The following is a 15,390-nucleotide window of genomic DNA, read 5'->3' on the forward strand; positions in this document are numbered from 1 at the left end:
CAAAATGAAGAGATGAGTGCACGCCCCATAGGTCTCTTTTCAGGCTGACATTGCTCCATTAGTAAGGTATTAAACTAGATTTGAATTCCCAGCATTGTGCCATCATGTAAGGACCAGTTAACTAGGGTGAGGGGGAGCACAGTTTGAAGATAATAGGAGTCTTAACTATCAAGGAGTGGTAGACCAGCCACCAAGAAATGAGGAGCAGAATGACTATTGGGGCTTAAAAGTGTTTTATCCATTCCAGAAACTGAGGACTAAAGGGGTGGCACGGCATGGAAACCAGAACTTCTTTGCTGAGTTTCCAGTGTGTTCAGTACTATATTTACTAGCCATTTTTATTAGGTGTCTTATAGGGGCTTCAGATAACTTAGACTCTTCCTTTCCTATCCCTAGAACTATCTCCTCTGCCTTTACTATCTATCAATAGTTTTCTCCCAGTCCTCCTCCAACTGCCGCACTGGTTTCAGAGTCATCTTTCTAACAAGTCTAATATTACCCTTTTTCCTTTTGTTAAAAATTTATTAGTGACTCTCTCTGTATATGCAAGATAAAATCTGAACTTCTCCTTATAAATGAAAGATTGACCATGATCTCGTCTTACCTAACATACCAACTTCATCTTTGGCTCACTGCCTTGTTAATTTACAACCACATGGAATGTCTTTGTTTTCCTGAAAGTATTAAGTTTCTCGTTCTCTTACCTTTGCATATTTCTTCCCCCCTGGTCAGAACCCCATTTGTCTCCCTAATGGCTTTCTATTCAACCTCCAAGCCTCGATTCCAGAACCACTTTCTCTGTGAAACCTGGAGAGACTTTACAGGGAAGTTTTTATAGACTCCCATGATTGACTCGCGAGTCCTTCCCAATGTTTAGATTAAACCATGCCTACAGCCATTTTAATACTGATCATATTTATCAAAATTGTGTCTTTCTTTTGAAGGCAGGGTCCATGTCATTCTCTCTTTAAATCTCCACCTTATAGACTGCGCTTAGGGAATGAAGGACAGCTGAATAAGACTAGAGCTAACAAGCTATGGAAAAAGAGATTAGCAGGGACCATTTGTGGGGTTGGATCCTGATATAAAGACAGAAGGACAAATTTCCCATTTGTAAATTCTCCTGCTGCACTTCTGTTGTGGCTGGGTGTAATCCATCCTGTGGCACAGGTGACTAGTGGTCAGCTACATCCATACATTCTTCTCTTCTTCCTTCAATAAGGAAGAGGTTAGTGGACACACAGTTTCCCAGCCAGGGACTACATTTCTTACATTTCCTTACAAGATATAGTCATGAAGCAAATTTCTGGCCACTTAGATGTAGGAAGAAAAAATGTATGGGGTTTCATTTTGTGCCATTAAAAGAATGAAACACACTCTCCTTGACATTTTCTTGCTCTCCAATTGGCCATTCCATAGATTTGATGGAGGGGTTAGAGGATCCATCTGTGATGGAAAAAGAAACTTCTGTCTTGTCTACCTATCTATCTATCTGTAGAGACTGGACCTAAATCGTATCTTTTTTTTTTTTTTTCTAAATAGCATCTTTTTTTTTTTTTTTAAAGAGGTATTAGCTCTTTTTTTTTTTTTTAAAGATTTTATTTATTTATTTGACAGACAGAGATCACAAGTAGGCAGAGAGGCAGGCAGAGAGAGAGAGAGGGAAGCAGGCTCCCTGCTGAGCAGAGAGCCCGATGCGGGCCTCGATCCCAGGACCCTGAGATCATGACCTGAGCCGAAGGCAGCAGCTTAACCCACTGAGCCACCCAGGCGCCCTCTTTTTTTTTTTTTTTTAAAGATTTTATTTATTTATTTTATTTATTTGTCAGAGAGAGAGTGAGCGAGAGCGAGCACAGGCAGACAGAGTGGAAGGCAGAGTCAGAGGGAGAAGCAGGCTCCCTGCGGAGCAAGGAGCCCGATGTGGGACTCGATCCCAGAACGCTGGGATCATGACCTGAGCCGAAGGCAGCTGCTTAACCAACTGAGCCACCCAGGCGTCCCTAAATAGCATCTTTTTAAAGAAGTTGTATTCATGAACTTTGTTATTGAGCAGAAACATGCCTTGTCATCTACCTTTATATGCTCATTATATCACATTTGTTAAAAAATTATGAAAAATTTTAAACATACACAATACAATCTTTTTATGATAAGTGCTATATATTTTGGCATTTAAAAAAAAGTAATATGATGTTGTATCTAGAGTTAATACTCTTTACTGGGCCCAGTTCCTCTCTTTCCCTTAGAAGAAATCTCTGTTTTGGTTTTATATTTACCAATCTTCTGCATATTTTTATACTTTTAACTACATGTTTATGTGCCTCTAAATATCTGTAGCATTTTTATATACATTTACATGAAAGCATTTACAAAAATGTATACTATTTTCCAAATCAATATTAGGTTTTGTGGCTTGTATACATTGATTTATATATGATTAGTTCAATATTTTAACTACTATGCAATATTTTGCATTTTAACTACTATGTAGTATTTCACTGAATGAATATAATTCAGTTTAATGATACTCTTATTGATGAATCTTGAGGTTGTTTCTGATTTTTAACCATAATTGACAGTTGCTTCAAGAATGCCCTTATATCTTTTGATGGCTGCATAGTATTCCATTGTGTATATATACCACATCTTCTTGATCCATTCATCTGTTGATGGACAGCTAGGTTCTTTCCATAGTTTGGCTATTGTGGACATTGCTGCTATAAACATTCGGGTGCACGTGCCCTGAAATCTTGCCATTTGCGACAACATGGATGGAACTAGAGCGTATCATGCTTAGTGAAATAAGTCAAGCAGAGAAAGACAACTATCATATGATCTCCCTGATATGAGGAAGTGGTGATGCAACATGGGGGCTTAAGTGGGTAGGAGAAGAATAAATGAAACAAGATGGGATTGGGAGGGAGACAAACCATAAGTGACTCTTAATCTCACAAAACAAACTGAGGGTTGCTGGGGGGAGGGGGTTTGGGAGAAGGGGGTGGGATTATGGACATTGGGGAGGGTATGTGCTTTGGTGAGTGCTGTGAAGTGTGTAAACCTGGTGATTCACAGACCTGTACCCCTGGGGATAAAAATATATGTTTATAAAAAAAAAAAAAGAATGCCCTTATACAGGTCTTTTGTGGTTATATGCAAGAGAGCTAATGGGATAAAACTTAATATTTGAAAAGTTACTAATCTATGATTTCCACAACTGAGAAAAGATTTTTAAATCAGCTAAAAATCAAGAGGTTTATGGACCTCGGAGCCCAGAAAGATTAAGTAGTCATCATTTGGGACATTTTTAGTATCATGGTCACGGGGCAAGAGCTCTGGAAACTTTCTAAAGTTGAATGCTCTGGCTTAAAAGTAATACATAGTGCTTCCTCTCAGAACTATTGGCAAGACCTAGTCACATGACCTCACTATGCCAGAAAGGGTCCAAAGTATAATCCTAGTCTAGCATGTGCTTAGGAGAAGAGAGGATGCTTGGTAATCAACATTAATTGTTACTGTAAGCTCAAACCATCTCTCTATTAAAACCATGAAATTCAAAAGCAAACAGTTTAATTTCTATTTGACATATCTTGTCATGATTGATAATAACAGCAAATAAGAGACATTTATTAAGTACAAGCTATAATCCCAACTCTGGTCTTTGTTCTCCCTATTTAATTAAATGTTCTCAGCAACCCTAGAAGGAAGGTTAGTAGTATTCTTCCCACTCTGCAAATGAGGAAACTGCTAAATAAAATGAGAAAGAGTGCTCAAATGAATAACTAGGTCACAGAGCTAAGGGGCTGGAGAGTCTGGTTGTAAGCTCTAGATCTGTCTCAGTCTCCTTCCCCTACATAGTTTGCCTGAGTGAGTCCTCAAATCCTCTCCTTTGGTCACCTCCCTGTGTAATAGTACCAGCAGTGAAGGTCTTCCTCTGCCTTTCCGCTCAGTTTAAAGCCACTAGACTACTCTCCAGAGCAGAGTTTAGCAACATTATGCTCCCACAGTAAGCATTCAAAGCATCTCAGCTTTCTAGTCCAGAGATGAAACAGCTGTTCTCTCCAAATGGCTTATACTGAAATGTAAATGAACAAGGACGTTAAAAAAAAAAAAAAAAAAAAAAAGGAAAAAGAAAAAGAGAAAGAAAATAGATTTAAGTTCTTGCCTTTTAAAATTTTTATCATTTCCCATCCAAGCTTACTGTTTTTGTTTAATCTTGCCATTCCTTTTCTTCTTCCTTGTATGCTCTTTTTCTTAGGGATATGCAAACTTTATTAGTCAGCTCCTCTTTCAAGCTCTGTATGCTTTTGTGTTTGAGAATTGGGAATCAAGTATTTTTACTGTTAGCCTCAGGGTGGATCTGAGCAGGAGGAAGCTTTATGAATAATCAAGGTTGACATCTCCAACGTTGTTCCTTCATTATAAATATTGTTAAAGTAGCTGTGACCACCATGGGCTCCTACTGAACAGAGTGTGCAGGGAGAAGCAGAGACAGCCTTTGATTTCAGCTCTTTTCTGGTTATCACTTCACTGATGACCCTGGAGTTGACAGGTCTCTTACATTTGGCTGTCTTTTTTTTCCCCCCCAGAAAGTTTCTCTTCAATTAGCATAAGTGTTTGGTCTTCAGGAAGCTGGCTGGGTTCTTCTCACCAACTCCAAAGGCTAGGGACCATAGTTAATATTAGTGCTGGTGCATTGCCTTAACCTGAATCCCTAATGACTGCTGAGCTGCTTTGTGACTTTAGCAATTTTAGTTCCATTTGTATTATTATAGCATCACGATCTTTTTCAGGAGGAAAACAAATTATAGTACCGAAGGTCTTTGACCTTCTCCCTAGAAAGCTTAGGTTCCACAATGTCTGAAAAGACACAAATATTCAATCCATATCTCTACTGAGGTGCCCTCTCCCAATGGTGCTCCACTAATCCCTAGTTATTATATGTATATATTAATAATATATATGTGTACATACATAAAAATTAGCCAACCATGTTTTAGATTATTCATGTTGTCTTATTCATGTACTTTCAAAATGGAGATGTGAATTTATATCACACCAGTAAAACTTTGTAAATCTCCTCCCCAGCTCCATCACCTTCTATCCACCTCCAACAGATTCACCAAAGAGTGTTTATAGAACTTATTACATACTAAGAAATTATATGGACTTCTGTTCATGTCTCAGTAGCCTTGTGAAGAAGGTGATATTGTTGTTCTGATTTCCTTGAAAGATTCAGACACCTTGCCTTAGGGAGTGATGGGACTTGCTCAGAGTTACATGATCAGTCAGGCATGGTTAGAAGCAGAGATAAAGTACAGGACTTTTACTTCAAACTCTGTACTCTTCTGCCATCTTCATGTTTATTAGTAATATTTGCCATTCGTTCATTCTGCCAACATTATTGAACATTTGTTTATGTCGGGCACTGGAGACTACTAAGATAGGAGCTTACTCCTATCTTACTTACTCCTTACTCCTTAGGAGCTCAAATACTGGTGAGGGAGAAAGCTTAGTTAGCTGGTAGTAAGGGATACTAAATTACTGAGATATTTAACAGTGTAGTGGTTGAAATAGGAAACGTTGAGGGCACTTTGAGCCAGCCAGTGCTGTTGACTGGCAGTTGAACTATTTGATGATTCCAGGATCAGGCTCCCATAGCCCCCCCAGGTCTTATATCACCAGTGCAAGCCACACTTCACCACCAAGAGGCCCAAAACCTTCTTGGGCCTGTCCTCTAGTTAGCCTTTCTGAGAGCAATTTCAGTGGTGTGTGTGTGTGTGTGTGTGTGTGTGTGTGTGTGTGTGTGTGTAGTTCAGACTCTCAACTGTAGAAGTGGAGGAATGAATGGAAGGATAGGATTGGAGATCATCTTCTGTGAGTTGGCCTTTGAACAATGGTAGAGTACTTTTTTTTTTTTTTTAAGGATTTTATTTATTTATTTGAGAGAGATAGAGAGCACAAGTAGGCAGAGCAGCAGGCAGAGGGAGAAGCAGGCTCCCTGTTTGGTGGGGTCTTGATGCAGGGCTGGATCCCAAGACCCTGGGATCATGACCTAAGCTGAAGGCAGACGTTTAACCAACTGAGACACCCAGGCACCCCAGTAGAGCACTTTTTTTTTTTTTTTTTTTTTACTTCTCCAAAGATAGAGGAGAGATGTAGGAGAGTAGCTGGAGAGGGATACAGTGTTGAGGTAGGAGACTTTAAGGTGGAAGAAGGCATTAGGATGCTGATTTGGTGGAGGCAACTAGTTGAGCAAGTCTCCAAGGTTGGGGAAGGGTGGTGGAGTCTAGGGCAGAGATGGATTAGTCTAAGAAAGAGAAGGAATCCTCTTCCCTTTTCACAGGGAGGACTGAAAAATGGCTCAAGACTAGGGTGGATAGTAGGAATCAAGACCCCAGGGTAATTTTCTGAGTGCTAACCATGTGACAGCACTGTGCTATTCACATACATAAGGAACTATTATAATTTCCATTCTATAAGTGGGGAAAAGGAGGCTCAAAGAAGTCCAGTTGGTATCCCAAAGCCACAGTTGGTATACACAGTTGGGATTTACAGGCAGTCTAGCTCCAGAGCCTGCTTCCTGCTGACATGTTCTGCTATATGAGGGAGGCAGGGCTAGTGACTCAGGCAAGAATTAGGAAGCAAAAAAAAAAAAAAAAAGCAGGCTTCAGGAAATAGTGTCAGTAGGTCTGACTTGAGTTTCCTTTGTTGCCCTCATTTATCCCTCCCCAAGCTGGCTATATCTTTCTATTCCATGAAAATTCACTATGGTTCTTGGAGGTCAAATATGTCTATATTTTGAAGGTGTGAATATTTGACCCCTCTTCATCTGCTATCTATATTCATCATCTCTGAGTGATTTTGTGTAGTAGTCAGTGTTTTTCACACTAGATTTTTCATATAAATTTTTCATAAAAATTTTAGGGGCTCTATGATTTTTCTGTAGGAATTTACATTTTTTGTTTTTAAGACAATCTTAGGGAATATTAAAATAACTATACTTTGAGTCACTAGATGATCATTTTGTAATTAGCTCTTGTCCCACAACTTCAGAATCCATATTGCATTTGGATTTATATTTGTGTTGGCACCAAGAATCAAAATGTGTTGATTGATTTGGGATCATGAGAAAAGATCAGAAGGTTAAGGTGTAAATAGTATATCCATACCAGGTGAAAGGCAAATGTCCTCACTTAGCAAATATTTCGTACTTAATGCTTTGGAGAAAACAGATTCATGCCTTCAGGAAGATTACACTCTATTTGAGAAAATTAGACTATCATAAGTGAAACAATTTTATATATTTTTAGGGCTAAAGTAAGTAAGGTAAAAATGCAAAAATATGAAGAAAAAAAGAAAAAAATATTCTGCCTAAGAGCCTGTCTTAGCACTATTAGCCCTGCTTCAGCACGAATGGCCGATTATGGCCACACACCAGTGTTCTCACTCCTTGCCCATATTGGAGAGCTGGAGAGTCAAGACACTACAGCCATACCTTACCTTGTTCTTCCTTGCCCCTCATTATCCATTGGGGCTTGAACCCCTTGGAAAAAGATAGAAAATTGCCTTCCACTGAGAAGTATTTACTAAATATCCATTAAAACTCTAGCTGTTGTGAAAGAAAAAAATAGTCACATGCTTTCCTGTTAAGTGTGCCTGAGTGAACACATACCTTTCCCATGACCATACCCAGTGTTGCAGTACACAGGACACAAAAATGAACAAAATTATTTTAGGGAGGTAGGGCGAGAAGAAAGATATCTTACCCGATGGATCACGGCAGAGATTTTAAAAAGAAAGAATTTAATGAAAGAATTTAAAGAATTTCTCTAGAAAGAAAAAAAAGTGGCTTAGTCTTTCTTGAGAACAAACGATACATCCTATTCCATTCAAAAGCTACTATATCGGGACGCCTGGGTGGCTCAGTTGGTTAAGCGGCTGCCTTCGGCTCAGGTCATGATCCCAGTGGGATCGAGTCCCACATCAGGCTCCTTGCTTGGCAGGGAGCCTGCTTCTCCCTCTGCCTCTAGCCTGCCACTCTGTCTGCCTGTGCTTGCGCTCTGTATCTCTCTCTCTCTCTCTCTCTAACAAATTAAAAAAAAAAAAAAGGCTACTATATCACCAAATCGAATATTGATACCAATATTTCAGTTGAGCATGTGAGACTAGAGTGGAAGGTGATTGGGTTTAAGTCCCAGCTATATTCTTATCTCAGAGGAGGAGATAAAAAGAAGAAGGTGATAGCTGGGACTCAGGCAATGGGGGAAAAGTGTAAAGAGAGCATCAGCTGGGATACTAAGGATAATCATGCCTACTATGGGTCTACTTATGGGTCTGATAAATGTCTCTGAATCTAACCAGAGCAGCAGCTCCTCCTCTCTTAAAGGGATCAGTGCTGGTAAGTTGGGCAGAGGAGGGTCTGGTGGGGAAAAGGGGCTTCAGAGTCCCCGTCTCTGATAGGTTTGAGGAGGCACCAATATGTGTGTTGTCATTATAGGATCGAAGGATATGTTAGAGTTAGCACAAGTGCGAGTTCTTTGTAGTGTAGATGGTGTTGCTCAGCTTTTCAGGAATAACTCAATTCATTTTCCCAGAGAGGATGAGACTGAGAAATTAGTTCACATGCACAAATCCCACAGGATGTATTGAGAGTGGGAGAGTGTGACTGGCATCAGCTCTCCACACCAGGCACACTCTTCATTATGTTTGTACACTCAGGAGATTATATTACAGATTAGAAAGTTGCTAGATGAGTCCCAACTTTGAGTAGAAGAACTGAATGTTCTTGCATAATAACTTGATGAATTGTTCTTTTCCAGTCTAAGGATATGTCTGTCATAGGAGTCAATATTGGGTATCTAGACTTAGAGGACAGTCTTGTGGACAGCAATTTTATGTAAACTAGAAGCTTTTATTATTTTATTTCTTCTTTTCATTGCGATATAGTTGATTTAAATTTGTATTAGTTTAGGTGTATAACATAATGATTCAGTATTTGTATATATTGCAAAAAGATCACAATATGCCTAGTTATCATTACACATCATTATAAATTTTGTTTTTCTTGTGATGAGAGCTTTTAAGATCTACTCTCTTAGATCATATGTTGTAGTTTGTAGATCATCTGAATAGTTTTTGGATTGGTGCTTGCAGAAAACATCTTGGGGTATGCTTTAGTTTTATATTACAAGTCATCTCTGGCTATGGGTAACATAGGATGACATATCAATGTTTAGTGCACAATATTCATGTTGACATTTATTTGTTTTATTTAAAATTTTTTTTATTTGACAAAGATGGAACACACAAACAGGGGGAATGGCAGAAGGACTGGGAGAAACAGACTCCTTGCTGAGCAAGGAGCCCAACTCAGGGATCCATCCCAGGATCCCAAGATCATGACCTGAGCCCAAAGGCAATGCTTAACTAACTGAGCCATCCAGGTGTCCCATGTTGATTTTTACTAATTTGAGTTTCTTATAGCAATATAAACTTTTCCTGTTCTCATAATTCTGGTGTACCCTGTATTTGAAGCTTAACAGTTCAATATTCAGAGCATAGATTAGAGCAGAGTAAAAGAAAGACAATGAATTAATCTTGTCAAGTTCTGCCCTACTTAGTGAGGAGAAAAACTCCTATTTTATACCTTATGAAACTGAGTTTAGGAGGGGCCAGGAATGCCCAAGAACACATGGTCGGAAGTGGAGAATCTTAGAGTCCAACTTAGTCTTGCTTCCAAAGGAAGCATGTGGGGAATACAAAATTTATGTCCTCTAATTGAAGCATTTCATATAGAAGGCAAGACTTCAGCTGAGTTCTAAAGAGAAGGTAGGGATAGGGAAAGGACAAAATTTTGATGAACAAGTCTGCATTGTCCTGGCTAATCCACCTCTTGGTTATCATATTCAATTCTGGCTACTGTACTTTTCAAAGTATGTAGACAAATTAGGGTATATTTAAGGCTGTGGTTCTCAACCTTTAATCTACCATGGATCACATGGTTGATCATATTCACAGGTGCAAAATATTCACTTGGGTATTTTTAGTTTCTTCCCAGTCTGTGGCACAAAATGAAGGTAAGTTATTCTTAATTCTGGGTGCAGTTGCTATAGTATTTTACCTTTTCTTTTCTTACTGATCACAAGTATGATGGTATTCCAAAATGATGTTTGAAATCTACTGATTTAGAGAACAGAACCCAGGGTGGTGATGGAAGCAAAATCATGTTCTATGAGGAATGATTCAGGGAACCAGCATCTTTAGAAGAGAGTGTTCAGGACAAGGTAGGGAATTTCAAATATTTGGAGGAATTAGATTTGTTCCTATGGGTATAATTGGCATCATGAATTTAAACTACAAAACAAAGAAACCCTGACTCCAAATAAGGGAAGCATTTCTAAGGTGATGTGATAAAGTGAAATGATGTCCCTTGTTAGGTAGCAGCATCCCCATTGCTGGGACTGTTGGAGTAAGGGCTGGACAACCATTTGTTGTGGATGTTGCTGAAGACACTTAGGTTCTGGACCACATATGCTTCAAAACTCATTTCAACTCTGAAATTCCAAGACTAAAGAAAAATTGTAAATTATTGATTTCTTATTAGGTAGACAGAGTATTAATAATTTCATTAACAACCCATAAATTGAAACTTTAAAATCGTTGACTTGTAGGAGTCTAACCATGTACTTCCTCTTCAAAACTCAAAAGTTGAAAATGTCCTGGCTTCTAAAGACATTAAAGTGTTGATTGTAGATTATTGATTGTGTTTGAAAAAATTATCCTTGAAAAGGGAAGTTTTTCAGGAGCCATTGCATTAGAATAAAGGAGTCCTTGAGAATAAAGAGAACTTAAGGATAGAGGTGTCCTTGGAATTTGTCAAGAGTTTATTTTCTCCCTGATTCCAAGTTTATGGTAAATGATTATTAAAGTAAGATAGTCATCTATTTGCTGTCTATGGATTTAGAATATAAATGTCATGGGACTGTACATATTTGCTTCCAGAAAGAGTATAGAGAAAGAAAAGGCCAAGTTGTCTGAGGTTGTCATTCTCAGTGTGGCATTTCTTTTTAATGTAATGTGGAGCAGTTGTATTGAACCTGTTGTCATTATTTTAAGTTAGCTTTGGCTTTCAGTGCTTGTAAAACACAAAGTATTCTTAAATTCAGATATTATAATGGACATCATAGTAGTAAATTTTTGTCTTATGCATTTTTTCTATTTAGTAGGAAACAGCAGTCTCATTGCAATTACTCTAACTCAATGGGATGTATAGGTAATGAGGTATTGCCCTACCAAACCACATTTTGGTTAAATACTCAGTTTTTCTTACCTAAAAAAATTTTTTTGAAAAAGGGTCAAAGGTAAAGTGCTGATGGCTGATGACCACTGAGAAAATTGCTTAGCAGGTTAGACAGTGTAATATTATAAGAGAAAGAATTTGAAGACTAATTCTCATTTATTTCAGTCTCTCATTTCTGTATTCCTACCAGAGTATCTAGAGCAGAGCAGGCATTCAGCAAATGTTTGGGGATGAATGACATTTAGGAAAAGGAAATCTACTCTAAATTTCAGTTATTTCTTTTACTGAGACTTTGACTGATTGAAAAGTGTAAATTTCAGCCATCATCTAGTTGTTAAATATTTAGGCTGCCAAATCATTTATTTGATTAATGCTTATACCTTTAGAATGACTGACTGCTTTGGCTCAGGGTAGTCACAGCATGAGTCATATGCTGCAGTTCTTGTCAGTCAGTGGTTGCATTTCCACACATAACCAGTTGACTTATGTTAGTCACATCAGGCACAGATATAAATTATGAAAATTCAATAATTGGTACTTGGGCCTTTTCTGATATTGATGACACTGAATACTCAATAATTAACACTGACCTGCTGACTAGGTGAGTTTCCTACTCAGAGAAGATCATAAAATCCAGTGTAAAATAGAATTGTCCAGTGAATGGGATTCATATAAGTGCAATTCTAGGACATGGTGGAGAGTGGCTCCACTAAGAGAAGCTGAGCAAAGTTGGAATAAAGTAGGACACAAATAATGTACTTCTTAGGTTTCTAGTGGTAGGGGACTGACTTTAAGTGGTCCCCATGGTCTCTCCCTCTGGCATTTATGCCTTTATATAATCCCCTCTTGTGTGTGGGCAGGATTTGTGACATATTTCTAAGCAATAGAATATGGCAAAGGTGAAGGGATATCACCTCTGTGATGACATTACGTTATGTAAGGCTCTGTCTTGGCAGCAGACTTGCTAGCAGAATTGCTCTAGGGTCTTTCTATCTCTGGTAGCTTTGTAGAAGCAAAATTCCATTAATCAGCAGGAGATTATCTCTCCTTCTCCCTTTGCCCCTCCCCCTCCAAATAAAGAAATAAATCTTAAAAAAAATAAAAACAAATAAATCGCTTTGACCAGTGGAACATAGTAAAAGCGATAGCTTACCAGTGCTGAACTGAGGCTTAAAAGGCGTGGTGAATGTCTGCCAGCAATTTTGGCTTCTTGAGAAAAGCATACTTGAAGTAGCCACTGTTTTTTAGCCTGATTCCTGAATGAGAAACACCTGGAATACATCTGCATTTGACCTGCTTGAAACCAAACTGTCCTAGCCAGTTCAGAGACCTATCAGTGAGAAGTAAATATTAGTTGTTAGAAGTGTCCAAGATTTGGGAATTGTTTGCTGTAGAGGCTTACTGCAACAATTGGTGAAGAATCGGAAGTCCAAAAGCTTATTCATATTAGATTCTAAATTAAGCTAGCACTGTTTTTATACCTTACCAGAGAAGTATGAGTAAAGTTGTTAATTGTTGTTCCATCTCCTGTCCTATTGAATACTATTGTTGTTTTATATAACTACTGGTGTTCTGTCAAAGATTTTATATTCATAGAAGTTAAAAGAAGACTGATAATATTTATTAGCTCTAAGAAATTGTGCATTGAAGAAAGGGCTCCTACTAAATATTTAACCCAATATTTCCAATCTTATTTGACCGTGGAACCCTTCTCACCCCCCAGAACAATCCATGCCTTGTTCTCTAGAACCAGTGAATACTTCTATTCCTGGTAACATGTGCTCACCTATCTGGCCTTGTCATGTTGCAAGCAGGTGGTATGCATGATAAATGGGGAATGGTGCCCTCAAAACTCAAGGTTATTATGCAGATACCACAGAGATAACTGATTAGTATATCTTTACATGAGATAACAAAACCTGATGAAGGAAGATGCCCAGATTAAGGCAGATGATAGTGTTTTGTTATTGCATAATCCTGGATCTTTATTTAAGTTTAAAAGGGGACTTTGGGGACTTCAGTGCCACTTGTTCAAGTTTTAATGGGTTTATTTGCATCTTCTGAATTATTGGTTCAAATATAATATGGAATGATTCCATGTTTGGCCCAAATTGGTCTGAAATTGCTGATTTGGAAGTCTGACATGTAAGTCTAAGTGATCACTTGGTAGAAGTCTGCATGAAGTATGTGCTCATGGTAACCATGGGGTTACCAGCATTTACTGCTATTACTAAATTTTCCGAGGGGGCCAGGAGCAGGGGGTAGATGAGTGATCCTTCTGATTTATGGCTTAACATGGGGGATCTAAACTGCTTATAAATGCATTGAAAATGAATAAATATATTTCAACATGAAAACACTTTGAAAACATTCCCTGAATACATTAAAACCCCAATTTGGCAATGAGAAATGACTTCTTGTACTCCCTTAGGACTGTATCTTCAGACTGCATTTAATTCCTGATAATCTCATATCTGCCTCTTGAAGATACTCAGATATTAAAGAGATTAAAGTGGAGGACACCGTTTGAATATATCCTTAGACTGAATACTCAGTCACATAACCAAAACATAAAACTGTCCCAATTTTCCCAAAATGCTGACTCTGGCCTCAACAAAACTTAAGCTTTCTTTATGTCTGTGGGACATTGTAGCTTCCTAGCTAATCGGCTACAAATAAGTTTATGAGAAGTAATAAACAAGTCAGCTTATACATGGAAAATAGTGTAAGTTTCTAAAGCAAATCACAATAGAAAACTATGTACTTACTTATTCCCACTTTATAAACTGATTGTAACTACTGAGAGTGAACTTCTTAACCACCTTTTGCTTTCAGTCTCTGTTCCTGAACAGTTTGATTCTCAGTAAAATATTCATATCAGATAAAGTTCTCTGAACTTTCTTTTGACATTTTCCTTTAATGGCATTTCTGGTTATTTTAAGAATTTGGGAACTGGGTCTGTGCTTTCGGATGGGAATAGCAAGGCCCAATCTAAGGCAGTTGGGTGGCAGTGACTGGAGAAACCATGGGGATAACCTCTTTAAAAAATCGTTTGATAGAGGAATGAGATTAGCATATTAATTAAGGTCTTCATATCCAGTAATGATCTCATTTGCTTATAGAAACAGATGACAGCAACATTAGAAGAAAAATCTTTTTGGGGGGTGTATTTTAGTGAATTTTGGTAAAGTATAAGAATAGCTATTCCAGAGCTCTGGAAGCTAAAGCCAAATGTTGTGTTTCCCGTCACTGTGCTTGATTTCATACATGGATCCCCCTTGTTTGCTTGCTTTTTCTCATCTATGAAACAGGGGACTGTGACTGAGGACTGGTTATAATGTTTCTTGATAAACCTTCCTAAAGCAATGTGCTGTTGCGAGTAATGGGCTCCATTCATTATTAGCCCAGTTGATTTTCATTTACACTTGGCTCTAACAATTAGCTTGAGCAGGTGTGAAGGTGATGGAGGGGCTGGGACACCCAGAGGTCAGCCTCCACTGGATGTGATAAATTAACCATTATTACCAGCAGTGAAAGTGGTTCTTTACGCTTGTCAGCAACAAACAAAGGGACAACATATCTCACATAAACTCACTATTCAGAGCTGAATTTGCTAAAGGATTAGAGTTTACTTCTGGGCCCTACAGACAGACAGATGGGAGGAAGGCAAAGAACCCATATAAGTAGAGGTGAGTGTTCCTTGAAGAGATGACTTGGTTGATGGAGTGGCATATGGATGCCTCACCCTTGGTGGTTTTGCGGTGTTACCCATACCAATATAAAGTCATCAGTAGCCTCTGCTGGTAATGGGGATCCTCCTGTGTGTAAGGAATACTAGGAGGTGAAAAGTGTATATCAGCAAATTGATATAGTTTTTATAGGGTGTGGATAGATGCATATTTCCATATGCTAATCAGTAGGTACTTTTGAACAATACCTTACACTTGAGCACATTTATATTCAATGAAAAGGAGTTAATCAGTATTCCTGTTCTCCATCTGTACCAGTTCTATAGGCATCAACAGATTTAAAACTCAGAAAGAAGGTGTCATACTGTCTGCAGAAGGCAACAACACATCCTGTCTACTATT

This window comes from Mustela nivalis, assembly GCF_964662115.1.
Source record: "Mustela nivalis genome assembly, chromosome: 6".
In the NCBI taxonomy this organism is placed as follows: Eukaryota; Metazoa; Chordata; class Mammalia; order Carnivora; family Mustelidae; genus Mustela; species Mustela nivalis.